The 13,815-nt window shown below is 44.6% G+C and overlaps 1 protein-coding gene across 5 annotated transcripts in view; it reads right to left on the reverse strand.

The window, feature by feature from the left end:
* Positions 1 to 12,027: 12,027 nt before the first annotated feature.
* traf3ip1 (TNF receptor-associated factor 3 interacting protein 1) overlaps positions 12,028 to 13,815 on the reverse strand; it is a 186,969-nt gene continuing 185,181 nt past the window's right edge. For all 5 annotated transcript variants that reach the window (XM_069934308.1, XM_069934307.1, XM_069934306.1 and 2 more), the window contains one exon: positions 12,028 to 12,440. The gene's annotated coding sequence lies outside the window, so the exon portion shown is untranslated. The remainder of the gene's footprint in view (positions 12,441 to 13,815) is intronic.

Genomic DNA, 13,815 nt, shown 5'->3' on the forward strand with positions numbered 1-13,815 from the left:
CCGCCCACCACGGCTCGGCATCTCGCATCCGGCCAGAGCCAGCCCTTACCCGGGCACTGTGGCCGCCCGGAGCATCAGCCCACATACCGTACAAAACTAATAATATACATGATATGCATGCAGCTGGGAAAATAAATTGCAAATCTTTCTTGATCTTTTGTAGTCCATTCGTTTTATCAAGACTTTGCAATTCTTTTTATTTTTCTGGTGAAGCTCATTTCTTGTATCTAGAGGTTCAGAACAAGTTTTATTGTCATGGATTGTGTTGTTTTGCACACCAGGATCCTGCATTACAGATGCCAAAATTGTTCTTGCTTTCTTGAGACACGAGGTGCTTTCAAACTGCCTTGTAAAATGGGGTTGCCCCATTAGCGCCCCACTCATAAGGCAGCTTGAAAGGGTCCAACCCGGTCAGCGTCGTCCAAAGTCAACCGGGTCCTTGCCCATTCAAACTTAACCAGGTCGTGTCGACCGGCGGCTTGAACCGCAAAATGGCCGACCCAGTTATTCCTGTGACGTCAGCGCTTCAAGCGTGATAGCGTCACAGAGAAACCCCGGCTGAAGTGTCTATGGTGATGGGATGGGAGGGGGGGCGAGAGAGGAGAGGGGTCGGCTGCAGTGGATTGGGGGAGGCGCAATTGATGGTGGGAGGGAGACTGACAACTGGTGAGGGGGACGGGGAGACCAGTTTGTGTGATGGGTCACTTACCACGTCATCGCGGGGACAGGATCCCGCTTAAATCGCTGGGTTGGTGATTTACTGGGGACTATCCCCCTTCAGCTTAAAAGGAGCTGGAGGCACCTTTGCCCCACTAATCACAGCTGGATCTCAGGAGAGCTACCCAGGTGCTGCAACTTAAAAGCACCTACTGCCTCTTGTAAATATCCCCAAATGAAACTTAGTGCCTATGATGGTGTCGGCAGAGTTAAAGCCGTAGCCTTTAACTGTCCTGTGCATTGACTCCTCCATTACCAGACAGTGATGCAACCAGACCGAAAACTCACCTCTCGAAATTTGCAAGTCTTTGGTGATGCATCAAACTCCTCACCAAGTGTAAGTGCTGGTGAGGCTTAGCCTTCTTCCTGATAGCCCCAGAATAGATCTTCAGAGATTTTGTCATCCAGGAATTTGAAGTTCTTTACCCTCTCCACTGCAGACCTCTCGATCAGGATGGGTTTGTGTTCTCCTTTTTTCCTCCTTCTGAAGTCCACATAAAGTTCCTTAATTTTGCTAATGTTGGTTTTTGTTGTGACACGACTCAACTAGCTGATCTACCTCACTCCAGCACACTTCCTCATTGCCGTTTGTGATTCTGCCAACAACCATAGTGTCATTGGCAAATTTATAGATGGCATTTGAATTGTACCTGGCCACACAGTCGTGGGTGTAGAGAGAGTAGAGCAGTGTGCTAGGCACACGTCCTGGAGGTGCACCTGTGTTGACTCTCAATGAGGCGATGTTGTTTCCGATCCGCACTGACTGTAGTCTTCTGATGAGAAAATCAAGGCACAGAGTTCTGAAGCTTGTTGACCAATACTGAGGGGATGAAGGTTTTGAAAACTGAACTGTTATCGATAAAAGCAGCCTGATATACATGTTGCTGTTGTCCAGATGATCCAGGGCTGAGTGTAGAGCCAGTGAGATTGACTCTGCTGTGAAACTATTGTGGTGGTAGGCAAATTGCAGTGAGTCCAGATCTTTTCTTAGGTACAGTTTAATTCTTCCTGTGACCATCCTCTCAAAGCATTTCATCAGTAGATGTGTGTGCTCCTGGAATATAGTTCATTGAGGCAGCTCACACTGCTCTTGTAATTATTTATCTCATGAAGCTCAGCCCTTGTATCAATGTCTCCTTCCATTATAGGGATGCAAAGAGATTTTTAAAATTCATCTTAAATTTTTAATCCCCTAATCAGATCCACTATCATAGATTATTCATTTTGCACAATGTGGTCATTGTAGTCAAAACCAGTATTGAATGCCTATTCGTAATCACCTTTGAGAAGCTGGCGATGAGCCATTGTCCTGGTCTGCAGTAGCCCTCCTGGTGAAAGGAGAGTTGTTGTGGAAGGAATTCCGGACTTTTGTCTGGATAATAGAGTCTTGTCTTGAGAATGTTATCCCAAGCCTTCTAACACTGGATGTGTGGAGGCCCCTCAATCTTACTGGTAATGAATTTGAGGAAGAGCTACCAACTCAGCCTATTTTACTGATAGCATAAAACTCCTTAACAAATGGCAGTTCTCCAGCATTGATCATTTGATGGATAATTTCATGGCACATTCAAGTCTTAAAATTACACTACACTGTCTACAATGAAATTACAGTTCACACTTGTCTAATTGCTTACCTGTGTGCTTTAAGATGTAACATAAATGTACCCATTCTCAGTATTTCTTGAATATAACATTCTTAACATTACTCAAGTATTATTTGCAGACACATAATTCATCAAGCTAGGCTCTATTCATACTTTGTCTCATACCCTGTCCTACATTAATAATCCTCAAATAATTGTCTTCCTTGGAATATATAATTTGTCCATTCCCTTCACCGATGCTGCCTGACCTGCTGAGTTCCTCCAGCAGTTGTTTTTAAATTTGCTCCAGTTTCCAGGATATGCAGTGAATACATTGTGCTTGCAACATTACAATTACAATAAACTCAATCGCACAACTCCTCCTCAGATTGTTTCTGAAAGAGTTCTCCAAACCTGTGCCCTTGCTTTCACATTTGCCTCCTTTGGAAGTGACAATATCAATTTTTCTAATTTTCATTTATTTTCAGCATGGTAAAAGCTGATTCCAGCCATTGAAACCCTATACTGCCAGTTACACCCAAATCAACCTACAACTCCGTATGTTTTGGAAGTGGGGGTGGGGGGGGGGAACTGGAGCACCCATGGAAAATGTCATGCAGACATGGGAAGAACATACAAACTCCTTACAGACAGTGCCGGGTTCAAGCCCGTATCACTGGCACTGTAAGTGTCGCGCGAACTGCTACGCAACTGTGCTCCCCACTTTTACACCAGCTCAAGACTGTCAGTTCTGTTATCACCCTCTTGCCATGTTCTCTTGGCCTAACCTCATCACATCCATGAGCTGCTGAAGGAACTCGGCAGGCCAGTCAAAATCCATGGACAAAGTTTCAAATTGGGACCCTTTATTGAGACAGGGAGTGATATGTATATGAAGAGGGGAAAAGAAGCTGAAGAGTGTTCAAGAGGTGATAAGGCACTGGATTGGGCAGCATCCAAGGGTAGAAATGATCAACGATTTGGGTTGGGACCTGCTTAGTTCTTCCAGAACCTGCAGTTTTTGTGTTTTTCCTTCTTCATTGCATCTATATGTATATTGACATACCTTCTGAGGTCTTCAAGAATTTGATGCTATCCTTTGCGTTGCAATGCAACAGGTCTTAAAGTGTTGAATTCATTCTATGCTTTAATTTGACCATTCAGCTAATCTTGAAGCCTTGTTGATGTTGAACTAAACACCAAATGCTGGAGACACTCCGCAGATCAGGCAGCATCAATGAAGTCTCATCTCATGCAGTTATGCACCCTGACAGGGTACTTTCAATAGTGTACCCCTAGAAGATTTTTAAGGGATGCTGGTGACATCCCAAATTCCCTCAGGCTTTTGAGAAAATAGAGACACTGATGCAGTTTCTTGCCCATTGTGTTGACATGGGAGGGCCAGACAAGTCACAGGAGATGTTTACACCTAGGAATTTAAAATTGTTCCCCATCTCCTCCTCATCAGTCCAGGGGGAAAACTACACTCATCCACACGAAATCTATAACCAAATCCTTGCCTTGCTGACACTGAGGAGAGGCTTTGTCCTGCCACCAAGCCACAATTTCATTAATCTCCTTGTTATACTCCAAATCTTATTTGATGATCTTGGAGATCCTGCCTCTGACTGTGGAGTTATCTTTGAATATGTAGATGGAGATAGAGCAGTGTTTAGTCATGCAGTTATGGGTGTAGAAGGATTACAGAAGGGGTATGAGTGAACAGCCTTTTAGGCCTTATGGCCGTTTGAAGTAGATAATGCCAGAAAATGTCCAGGAAGATGTGCCAAATGGAATGTTCCTTTACACAATGTCATCTTCTCTGCCATGATCCTCAACATGGGTGCCCTAAAAGGCTGCTCACTCATACCCCTTCTGTAATCCTTCTACACTCATAACTGCATGACTAAACACTGCTCTATCTCCATCTACATATTCACAGATAACTCCACAGTCATAGGCAGGATCTCCAAGATCATCAAGTAAGAGTTGGAGTATAACAAGGAGATTAATGGAATTGTGGCTTGGTGCCAGGACAAAGCCTCTCCTCAGTGTCAGTAAGGCAAGGATCTGGTTATAGATTTCCTGTGGATGAGCATAGTTCAGCCCCTGGACTGATGAGGAGGAGATGGGGAATAATTTTAAATTCCTAGGTGTAAACATCTCCTGTGACTTGTCTGGCCCTCCCATGTCAACACAATGGGCAAGAAAATGCATCGGTATCTCTACTTCCTCAAAAGCCTGAGGGAATTTGGGATGTCACCAGCATCCCTTAAAAATTTTCTAGGGGTACACCATTGAAAGCACCCTGTCAGGGTGCATTACTGCATGAGATGGGACTGCTCAGCCCAAGATTGCAAAAAACTGCAGAGAATTGTGAACGTGGCTCAAATCATCACACAAACCCCTTCCTCCTCATCTATATCTCCTGCCTTGGTTAAAAAAAAACCCCAATGTATTAAATGACTCATTCTATCCCAGTCACCCTCTCTTCACCCTCCTTCCATCAGGAAAAAGATTCACAAGAGTGAGATTGGGCATCACCTGATTCAAAGAGTTTCTTTCCTGCCAGTATAGCACTCCTGAACAAACCTCGTACAATAAAATTAAGCGGCCTTTGCTTCATACCAACTATCCTCTCTCTATAAGCCCCTTTCACACTTGCATCCCACTAAAATGGCCATTCAGTTTCCTGGGATAGGAATGGAGGTTTGGCTTTTCACACTTGACTACTCCTAACTGGGACACTGAATGCTTTCACACTTGCAAGGAGCCATCCCTGGGGTTAGGACTGTTCTACCGGTGATGTCATAACACATCAAGCAATGTATTATAATCTCATATTTGAGATTATATATTTGAATCATGCCTAATTATAACATAATTAAGCTTTATGTACAGCACAGTATGAGCCCTTCAGCCCCTGTTGTTGTGCTGACCAATATAAATATTTATAAGGGACTGTGGGAAAGTAATAGCAATAGCCGACAATTTGTAAACTGGGAAAGTTGGTAGCACTTTAGCGCACAATTTATACAGCGTGGGAAAATTTAGCTCAAGGGCCAGTTTAGCTCAACAGATATCCAAGTAGATGGAGGTCTTCTCATATCCTGATGTGACTTTAATGAATTTTGCAATGGTTTCATTATTTAAATAGAAGAAATAAGGCAGATACTGAATACCATGGGGTCCTATCATCTGGTTGTGATACCTATTAAAGGGACTGACTGTAGCTTTTTTTTCAAACATCTAAACGCCATGGAGGTCCATGCCCAAGGTGGCAGCACCTATGCTTGGCAGTAAACCTCAGGGGGTTGTGGGCTCTGGGGAATCATTAGACTGCTGCAGGGCACCAGAGTGGGAAAACATTCCTACCACTGAGAAGGAGAAGCCTGGGAGCTGAACAAGCAGGGAAGGTGGCCATGGCAGCAGACCAATGAGGGGCTTAGCGTATGAAGATCCCTTACAGGCTGAGGACACTGTAGACTGGCTGGAGGGAACCAGGATTCAAGGGGGTGGTGAGGCCAAAGAGGCTCCTAATGGCATCTCGAGTGCTGACAGATTCCTGAATGCATCAGATATTCTGATCTGCAAGCTCAAGTTCACCAATGGATCAAAGTGCGGGAGGTGAATCCACAGACACGCAGTGCCTCTAAAGGGACTCTCTTTTGCTTATTGTTGGGGGTACTGGGCTATGCTAGTAGCACCTCTTTTTGTGCTGTTGTGGCAGGCAAAAGTTGACGAATTTTGTGTATTATATTTTGTAGATCAGTACATGTCAATAAAGGAATCTTGAATCTTTGGTGGGGGAGTGTTAAAACCTAGTTGCATGGTACTCTAATACTATTTTAAAAAGCTCTTGGTAGATAACAAAATTCATGTGAATTGTTTGTAAAATGCTGTTGATGGGCTTCACCCTGTTTCAGGACTAAATGACGTTTTGCTTCCATCCAGCCCTTAAAGGCACCAGCACCCTCCCAGCCACACTGGAGAGTGATGTCACTTCATCACAGCTGTCACAGCCTGAAAATGCCGCCATGCTTACTTACACCTGCTCAGAAATGAAATTAAAAGCCAACCCAACCCTCACCCGACTGCGGACGATCTCAAACCTGACCTTAGCTCAAGGACTTAAGTGTCCTGAGTTGGTTCAGAAAAGCTTACAGAAAAGACAGGGGAAATGACTGTCGCTGTTGATCAGGAACAGGTAATGTGTAGTTAAACTAATCAAATCATCACTGGATAAAATATTGAAAGGGACCAGTATGGCACAGCCCAATCACACCCAAGCCTCTATTCAGGCACTGTCAGCCTTGGGTAAGGTAGCATATCTCAAAAGACATTGAACAGATTTATGGATAGGAAGAGCTTGGGAAGATATAGGCTAAATGTAGGTAATGGGACATCTAGAAATGTCATGGATGAGTTAGGCGAAGGGCCTGTTCCATGTTGTATGACTCTACAACTCTTTATGACCCCTGACCTTCTCTTCCAGTGGCTACAAAAACCTGGTTTGCCTTTCAAAAATAATGGGCATGATATTGATTTAGTACCTGGGCAGGTTATTTACCTGTGTGATATCGGACTACTCCCTTCCATGTAGGACCATTAGATGTTCCGACAAATGAGCACCAGGGGCAGAGTCGGGTGCTCCCAGCAAGCAGCTGAAGCTCAAAAGATGTGAGGGCAGTCTAGGTCTGGTGGCTACATATTCGGGAGGCCTGTCGACAGGCGACCTGTGGGATATATCAGCAGCCTCTGGCTGGATTGGTTCCAAGGCTGGAAGGTTAATAGTAAGGTCATTCTACTCCCCAGGAGTTTCTGTGCTGTACAGCTCTACAACCAAGTATAAATTGTCGACTTTTGAGTCAGTGGAGAGAAAATAACATCCATTGGGAAAACCCATCAGGAAATATTTGCAACAAGTTTAGGAAAATACAATTGAACTTGTCAAAGAATAATTGAACTTTTGGTTGTTTAGAAAGGGGCCAGCTCCATGCAGAGCTCTGCTTTTATCATGTTCTCTCCCCGTCGCTTTGGAAGGAACAGCAGCAAATGTCCTTGTCGAATTGTCAAACTGCAGAGCAGCACCTGAAAGGAACAGAATAACAGATGCATCTGGCCTCTTGCTACATCCAGTCAGTGCCTTCTTCCATCAGTTTCAACACTGACTTTTCCTGCCCTTTTCTTCCCTGTGCTCTCCAGATTTTATAGATTTCGGTAATTAAGCTCCTATTGTTTTGGAAGTTACCCTGCAGCTGTTCAGCTAGTTAATTAGAGCCCCAGAGCTATTGATTAGTGACAAAGTGATTGACAACCTTGAAGATCCAAACGTAATTTTATTTTAATTTGAAAGAGTCTACTTTAGACTTTTTTTTCTCCAAAAGAGCGATTGGAAGTTATTAGCTGAAATTTGATGTTGGTTCGAAAATCCTCTAAGAATCAACACTGCCACAAATAGGTTATTAATGTACTTCAGATTCAAATGCCATTCATGCCCCAAGCTGCAGTACCAACCTGGTGCCTCTGTAAAGGAACTGATTTTTATTTTTAATTCCCTTTTCAAACACACTGTAGAGCAGTATTTAGTCACTTAAGATGTAATTTCTGTCAGTCATGTCATTGTTACACAGTTTCTCTTTTGTATTTCTTCATATAAACCTCTGTTCATTTGTAATTGCTTCAATAGCAAGCTTTTTGGAACGTAGCTCAAGGACTTAAGTCCTTTTACCAAATAGGTTTGCAGTTTTTGAATTGACTCCTGTCTCCCAGTCCCAAACTGTCTCGTATTGTGTTTCTTCCCCTCTTCGTTTTCTGCAGGGACCACTCCCTCCGTGACTCCCTCCCTTCCCACCAATCGCCCCCTTGGTCTCGACCCCTGTGAACAGAGAAAATGCTACATTTCTCCCCACACCTCCTCTCTCCCCACCATTCAAGACCCCAAGCAGTTCTTCCAAGTGAAGCAACAATTCACCTGTGAATCTGCAAGGGTCATCTACTGAATCCAGTGCTCCTGTTGTGAACTCTTCTTCATCGAAGAGACTGGACACAGACTGGGTGATTGGTTAGTTGAGCTGTTGCTAGTGTGGACTCAGAAGAGACCAGATACAGTGTTGCTCTGAAAGGTTCAACCACCCGACCATAATGCTGATGGCATTAAACAGCCTCTTAAAGTAGTCGACAGTGTTTTTAAAATAAAATCTTACAACCATGGGTCTGTGCTCAGGATGGAGACACCTGTGCTCACCAGCAGCCACAAGGGGGAGACTCTAGGGGAGCAGTGGAACAGCGCAGGTTACCAGTAGTGGGGAGAACACCCCCCACTGAGAAGGAGAAGCAGAGGAGATGGCCCTACAGGATGGTGACCATGGCAGCAGTTCAGTGAGGGGCTCAGTCTGCGGGCTGCTAGACTGGCTCATGGGAACCAGGTATCAGAGCCAGGATTCAAGAGGATGCTGAGGGCAAGAAGGATTCCCAACCAACCTCGGCTGCTGAAAGCTACCTGATTATGTCAGGTTCTGAAGCTCGAGTTGCCAACAGGGGTCTGTGGAGGTGCACTGGAGGTGAATCCACGGACACTGATGATTCTGAAGGGACTTGTGCTTCTCATTCTCTTGTACTGTAAGGGCTGCTGGGTGACACTAATGGTGACTCTTTTCTTTATAGCAGGCAGAAGGCACTTTGGTGTAATATTACATGTTCTGTTCTATTACATGGCAATACAGGAATCTTGCAATAGCCAGGATCTCCCAGTGATCACCCATTTCAACTCCCTGCTCCAGTACCTTGCTGAAATGTCTATCCATGGTTTCAGGCACTGCCAAACTGCGGGAACAACACTACATATTCCATCCAGATACCATTAACAGACATCTCTATATCTCCCTTTCTCCAGCTCTGCATTCACAGAGCTACTTCCCCGCCCCCCCCTCACTTCCTCCCATCAATCCTTAGCTTTTCACTCCTGCACTCCTATCCATGTCCACCTGAGGCCACTTGGCTGTTGACCTGTGCTCCCCCCCCCAAACCTGTTCTTCCCTCCTTACATTTTTATTCAGACTCCTGGCTGCTTTTCGCTCATACCTTGATGAAGGGCTCAGGGCTGAAACATTGGTTATATTTGCCTCTTCTGATCGTTGTGGAATCTGCTGAGTTTCTCTAGCCCTTTTGTGTATTAACTACAATCGCAGTTCCTGCAGACATTCTTGTTTCACTCCTATTGTGTTCTTGCTGTGATCTCCCTCATTAAACACGCAAGCCCTCCAGCTCACAGTCTTCCACCCGGTTTAACAATGTGTTAAAGCCCATTATCCACAACATCCATTGGAGCGCTCACACCCCTAACGTCGAGGTACTCGAGATGGCAGAGGTCGACAGCATCGAGTCCACGCTGCTGAAGATCCAGCTGCGCTGGATGGGTCACGTCTCCAGAATGGAGGACCATCGCCTTCCCAAGATCGTATTATATGGCGAGCTCTCCACTGGCCACCGTGACAGAGGTGCACCAAAGAAAAGGTACAAGGACTGCCTAAAGAAATCTCTTGGTGCCTGCCACATTGACCACCGCCAGTGGGCTGATAACGCCTCAAACCGTGCATCTTGGCGCCTCACAGTTTGGCGGGCAGCAGCCTCCTTTGAAGAAGACCGCAGAGCCCACCTCACTGACAAAAGGCAAAGGAGGAAAAACCCAACACCCAACCCCAACCAACCAATTTTCCCTTGCAACCGCTGCAATCGTGTCTGCCTGTCCCGCATCGGACTGGTCAGCCACAAACGAGCCTGCAGCTGACGTGGACTTTTTACCCCCTCCATAAATCTTCGTCCGCGAAGCCAAGCCAAAGAAAGCCCATTACCTAGATTTTTAACTCAACTCACTCCTTCCTGCAATGATCCGCAGCCCAAAGTATTTCATGAGCCAAATCATCACCACAGGCAGGTAGGTGCCTGAATAAAAATGGTGGGGAGAGGGGGAAGAGGGCAGAGGTGAAGAAAGGAGGAAGGGGCAGGCAGGGAGAGGAGCACAGTCTAATAGGTCATGTGGATACAGGTGGGAGGCTAGAAGAGAAAGTGATGGGGGAGAGCAGAAGAGGATCAAGAGTAGCTAAGATCGAAGGGAAGGGGTTGGGGAGCTGGAGGAAAGAAAAGCCCAGGAGTGGGGGTTAATGGAAATTAGAGATGTCCTGACCTGTTCTCTTCATCCCTCACCTTCGAAATTAACCAGTGATCCTGCTCTGAACTGCTTCCAGTCCCTCCTTGAATAATACACTCTCACCAACACCTGATACCATTGTGTCAAAACTTCCTGATCTTTCTACTCCTTGCCACAAGTTCCAACATTTCTTTATCCTTCCTGGAGATTACAGAATGCTGCTGTATAAAGGGGCCTGGGTGTTCTTGTACACAAGAAGCATGAAATTGTACTTGTGTGCTAACTTCATGCTTTTTGTGTGCAAGAACACCTAGCCCCTTTGATACAGCAGTATTCTGTGATCTTCCACCATCTAAACCATATACTGCTTGCTCTATCCTACCTCCTGTGAGGGGAATCACCTCATATTTCCTGACACTGGATTCCACTTGTAAACCCTTCCCAACTCAGGTTTAACCATATCTACACCAAAAGACAGGAAGTATGTTATCCAGTACTCCAAATGAGGTCTGTCCAAGGCTTTATAAATTTGGACCATACCCTCTTTACTTCTGTAATCAGTGCACTGACTAATGAAGGCCAGTATCCTATCGGCCTTCCTCATCACATTATCCAATTGTACATAACATTGTCATGGGCTCAAAGAGAGACACAAAACAGAAATGGGTCCTTCAGTCCATTGAAGTTCATCCACCACCCATTTACACCCATGCTATTCTAACTCTTTTAAAAAATATTTTATTTTAGTTTTCAGTCTAACTCATTTTTGAAGACTCCCCATATTCCCATCCTCTTCCAGATTCTGCCACTCATCATGCAACCCATTAACCGACTGACCCACACATTTTTTGGACATAGGAAAAATCTGGAGCACCTGAAAGAAACCTACTCAGTCACAGAGAGAGTTGGCAAACTCCACACAGACAGCTGCCGAGGATATGACTGAGCCTGAGCAGCTCAAGTTGGAGGGATATAAATTGTTTTCCACCCAACTTTGTCAATCTCCGTTGAGTGCATTCCTTGATGACAAGGACAGTGTCCTAATGGGGATAAATAGTATTAGTACAGATAGGCAAAGGTGTGAATATGACAATGGTAGACTGAAGGACCTGTGCTCTACAACTCTGTGACTCTTAAGTATGGAATAGATCTGATCATTGCTCTAATCCTGCAATGACCTTCCAGTGTGAAACATCAGGAGATCATGTCCAATTCATTCAAGATTTTCCATTTTCACTCAGTGACAATTTTCTGGGTGCTTGTAGCTGAAATATATTCCTTACAATCCCAAACAAAAATCAGGATTCTTTCAGATGGCATCCACCATCATGAGAACTCTGTAGAGAATTGTTTTCACTAACCCTACAACACAATGCTGGAGGGGCTACTTCTTTCCCAGAATTGCCAGTTATTTACTCAGTGAAGTTCAAAGCTCATAAACATGAGGTCATGCATTTTCTTAGGAAGTGTAGGAATGTCAAACAGAGGGTCCAAATCCAGATGTTATTGGAAGAAATAGACCCCAGAGAGCCTGGACACCAAATGTTATACCAGAGGTTATCAGGAATTCTAAAAAGATAAAGCAAACACCAAAGTTTAGTCATTGAGGGATAGAACTGAAAATGAGTAAGGTTAATGCTCCCTTCTCTCCTCTCTGCCTCCCCCCACCTTTTTATCCAGGCGCCTGTCTGTTTTAGATTGTTCCTGACAAAGGGTTGAGGCTCAAAAGTTTGGTTGTCCTTTACCTTCCTGTGGATGCTGAGTTTCTCCAGCACATTTGTGTATTGCACTCAACCCAGCATCTGCAGACATTCTTGCTCAAACTCCTTTAGATCTTGGTCAGTCCACATTTAAGAATGATGCATTGTTCTAGTCAGAGAGGAATTACAAGGATGAAAGCAGAAGTTCCTCCTTCCTGATGGTATCAGTGAGAAGATGGCATGGCTTGGGTAGTGAAGGTCCTTGAAGGCAGATGCTGCTTTCTTGAGACACTGTAGGAGTGAAATTTAAATATTATATCCAAAAATAAGGCAAACACTCAAGTTTTAACATCCATAATGGGTATCTGCCTTCCTTTATTTTGCTCTCCAACTCTTTCCAATGGTCTCCTTTCTTCTTCCCAGCATGCCTCTTCTGCCACCTCCCCTTGCCTGCCCATTGGTTTATTCACACGCACATCATCACAACTCCTCACTCTGGCCTTGCGGGTGTGGCGGCCAGCTGTGCATTACCAACAGAAGCTAGCTTATGTGTGTACACCACCTCCCATGTGTGTCAATCCAAATGAACAGGGCCAGGTCCAGGTAGGTACATGACCACAACAACACTGCTTCTTGTAGATATCCTTAATGGAGTGAAGACTGATGCCCATGATGGCGCTAGCTGTGATCACAACTCTGTAGCCTCTTCCTGCCCTAAGCTTTGGCACCTCCATGCCAGACAGTGATGCAACCAGTCGGAATGAAGGGTTTTGACAGGGAGACTGTGCCCACTTTGGGATAGGGCATAACTGGAAGCGATTGCTATTCAGGTCCTAAGAAATCTAGCAGGTCATCTAGAAGAAACAGCATTAGCCAAGAAATGGAGAGAATGTGGGGCAGGAAGGAGATGAAGTGAGTGGTCCAGATGTACTTAGGGAAGACAGGAGATGTATGAGGGGAAAATGAACAGATTGTCATTTTTTTAAAAAAGGACAGAATGCTTGAGAGGAATGCTAATGCTGGCATTGACAGCTTGGGCTGAATGGCCTCTTTTGGGGCATTCATCCTATGTAATGTAATCCATTGGCTCTTGGATGATTGACTGGGGCTGTAACAAGCAATGCACATGACAAAGGCTCTGTGAGTGTGAGATTTTAACAAATTGGTGCACTCAATCCTTGCAGCTGCAGGCACTTCAGAACTAACTACAGTAACTCCTTTCATGAAAGCTCCGAACACATTAAATTGTTTGTAGACCCTATTAGGCTGAATTTGTTTGAACAATACAGTGTTATAGATGCAATGATATTGCAAAGGCTGTTTTACATTTCAATCCGTAGCCCTTTTGTTTCAACTTTTTGATTGGGACACACTATCGTGAAATCATTGTAAAAAAATTTTTTTAAATTCAATGATGTTTGGTTTAATGAATAATTCATTTATTTTAGAAGTGTACACTTTACAAGTTTCATTCTTGAGAGGGAAATGGATGAGATTTTTTTTTACGCTCACCAATCCCAGGATTGCAACATCGCATTCATTTAACAGAAAGCATCCAAGGTTGTAAGAAAGTTTTGTGTACCAAGGTGTGGATTTCTTTTTTTTAAGAGATACAGCATGATAACAGGCCCTTCTGGTCCATGAGCCCGCACTGCCCCAAAACACC

The sequence above is a fragment of the Narcine bancroftii genome, chromosome 4, assembly GCF_036971445.1.
Source record: "Narcine bancroftii isolate sNarBan1 chromosome 4, sNarBan1.hap1, whole genome shotgun sequence".
Lineage (NCBI taxonomy): Eukaryota > Metazoa > Chordata > Chondrichthyes > Torpediniformes > Narcinidae > Narcine > Narcine bancroftii.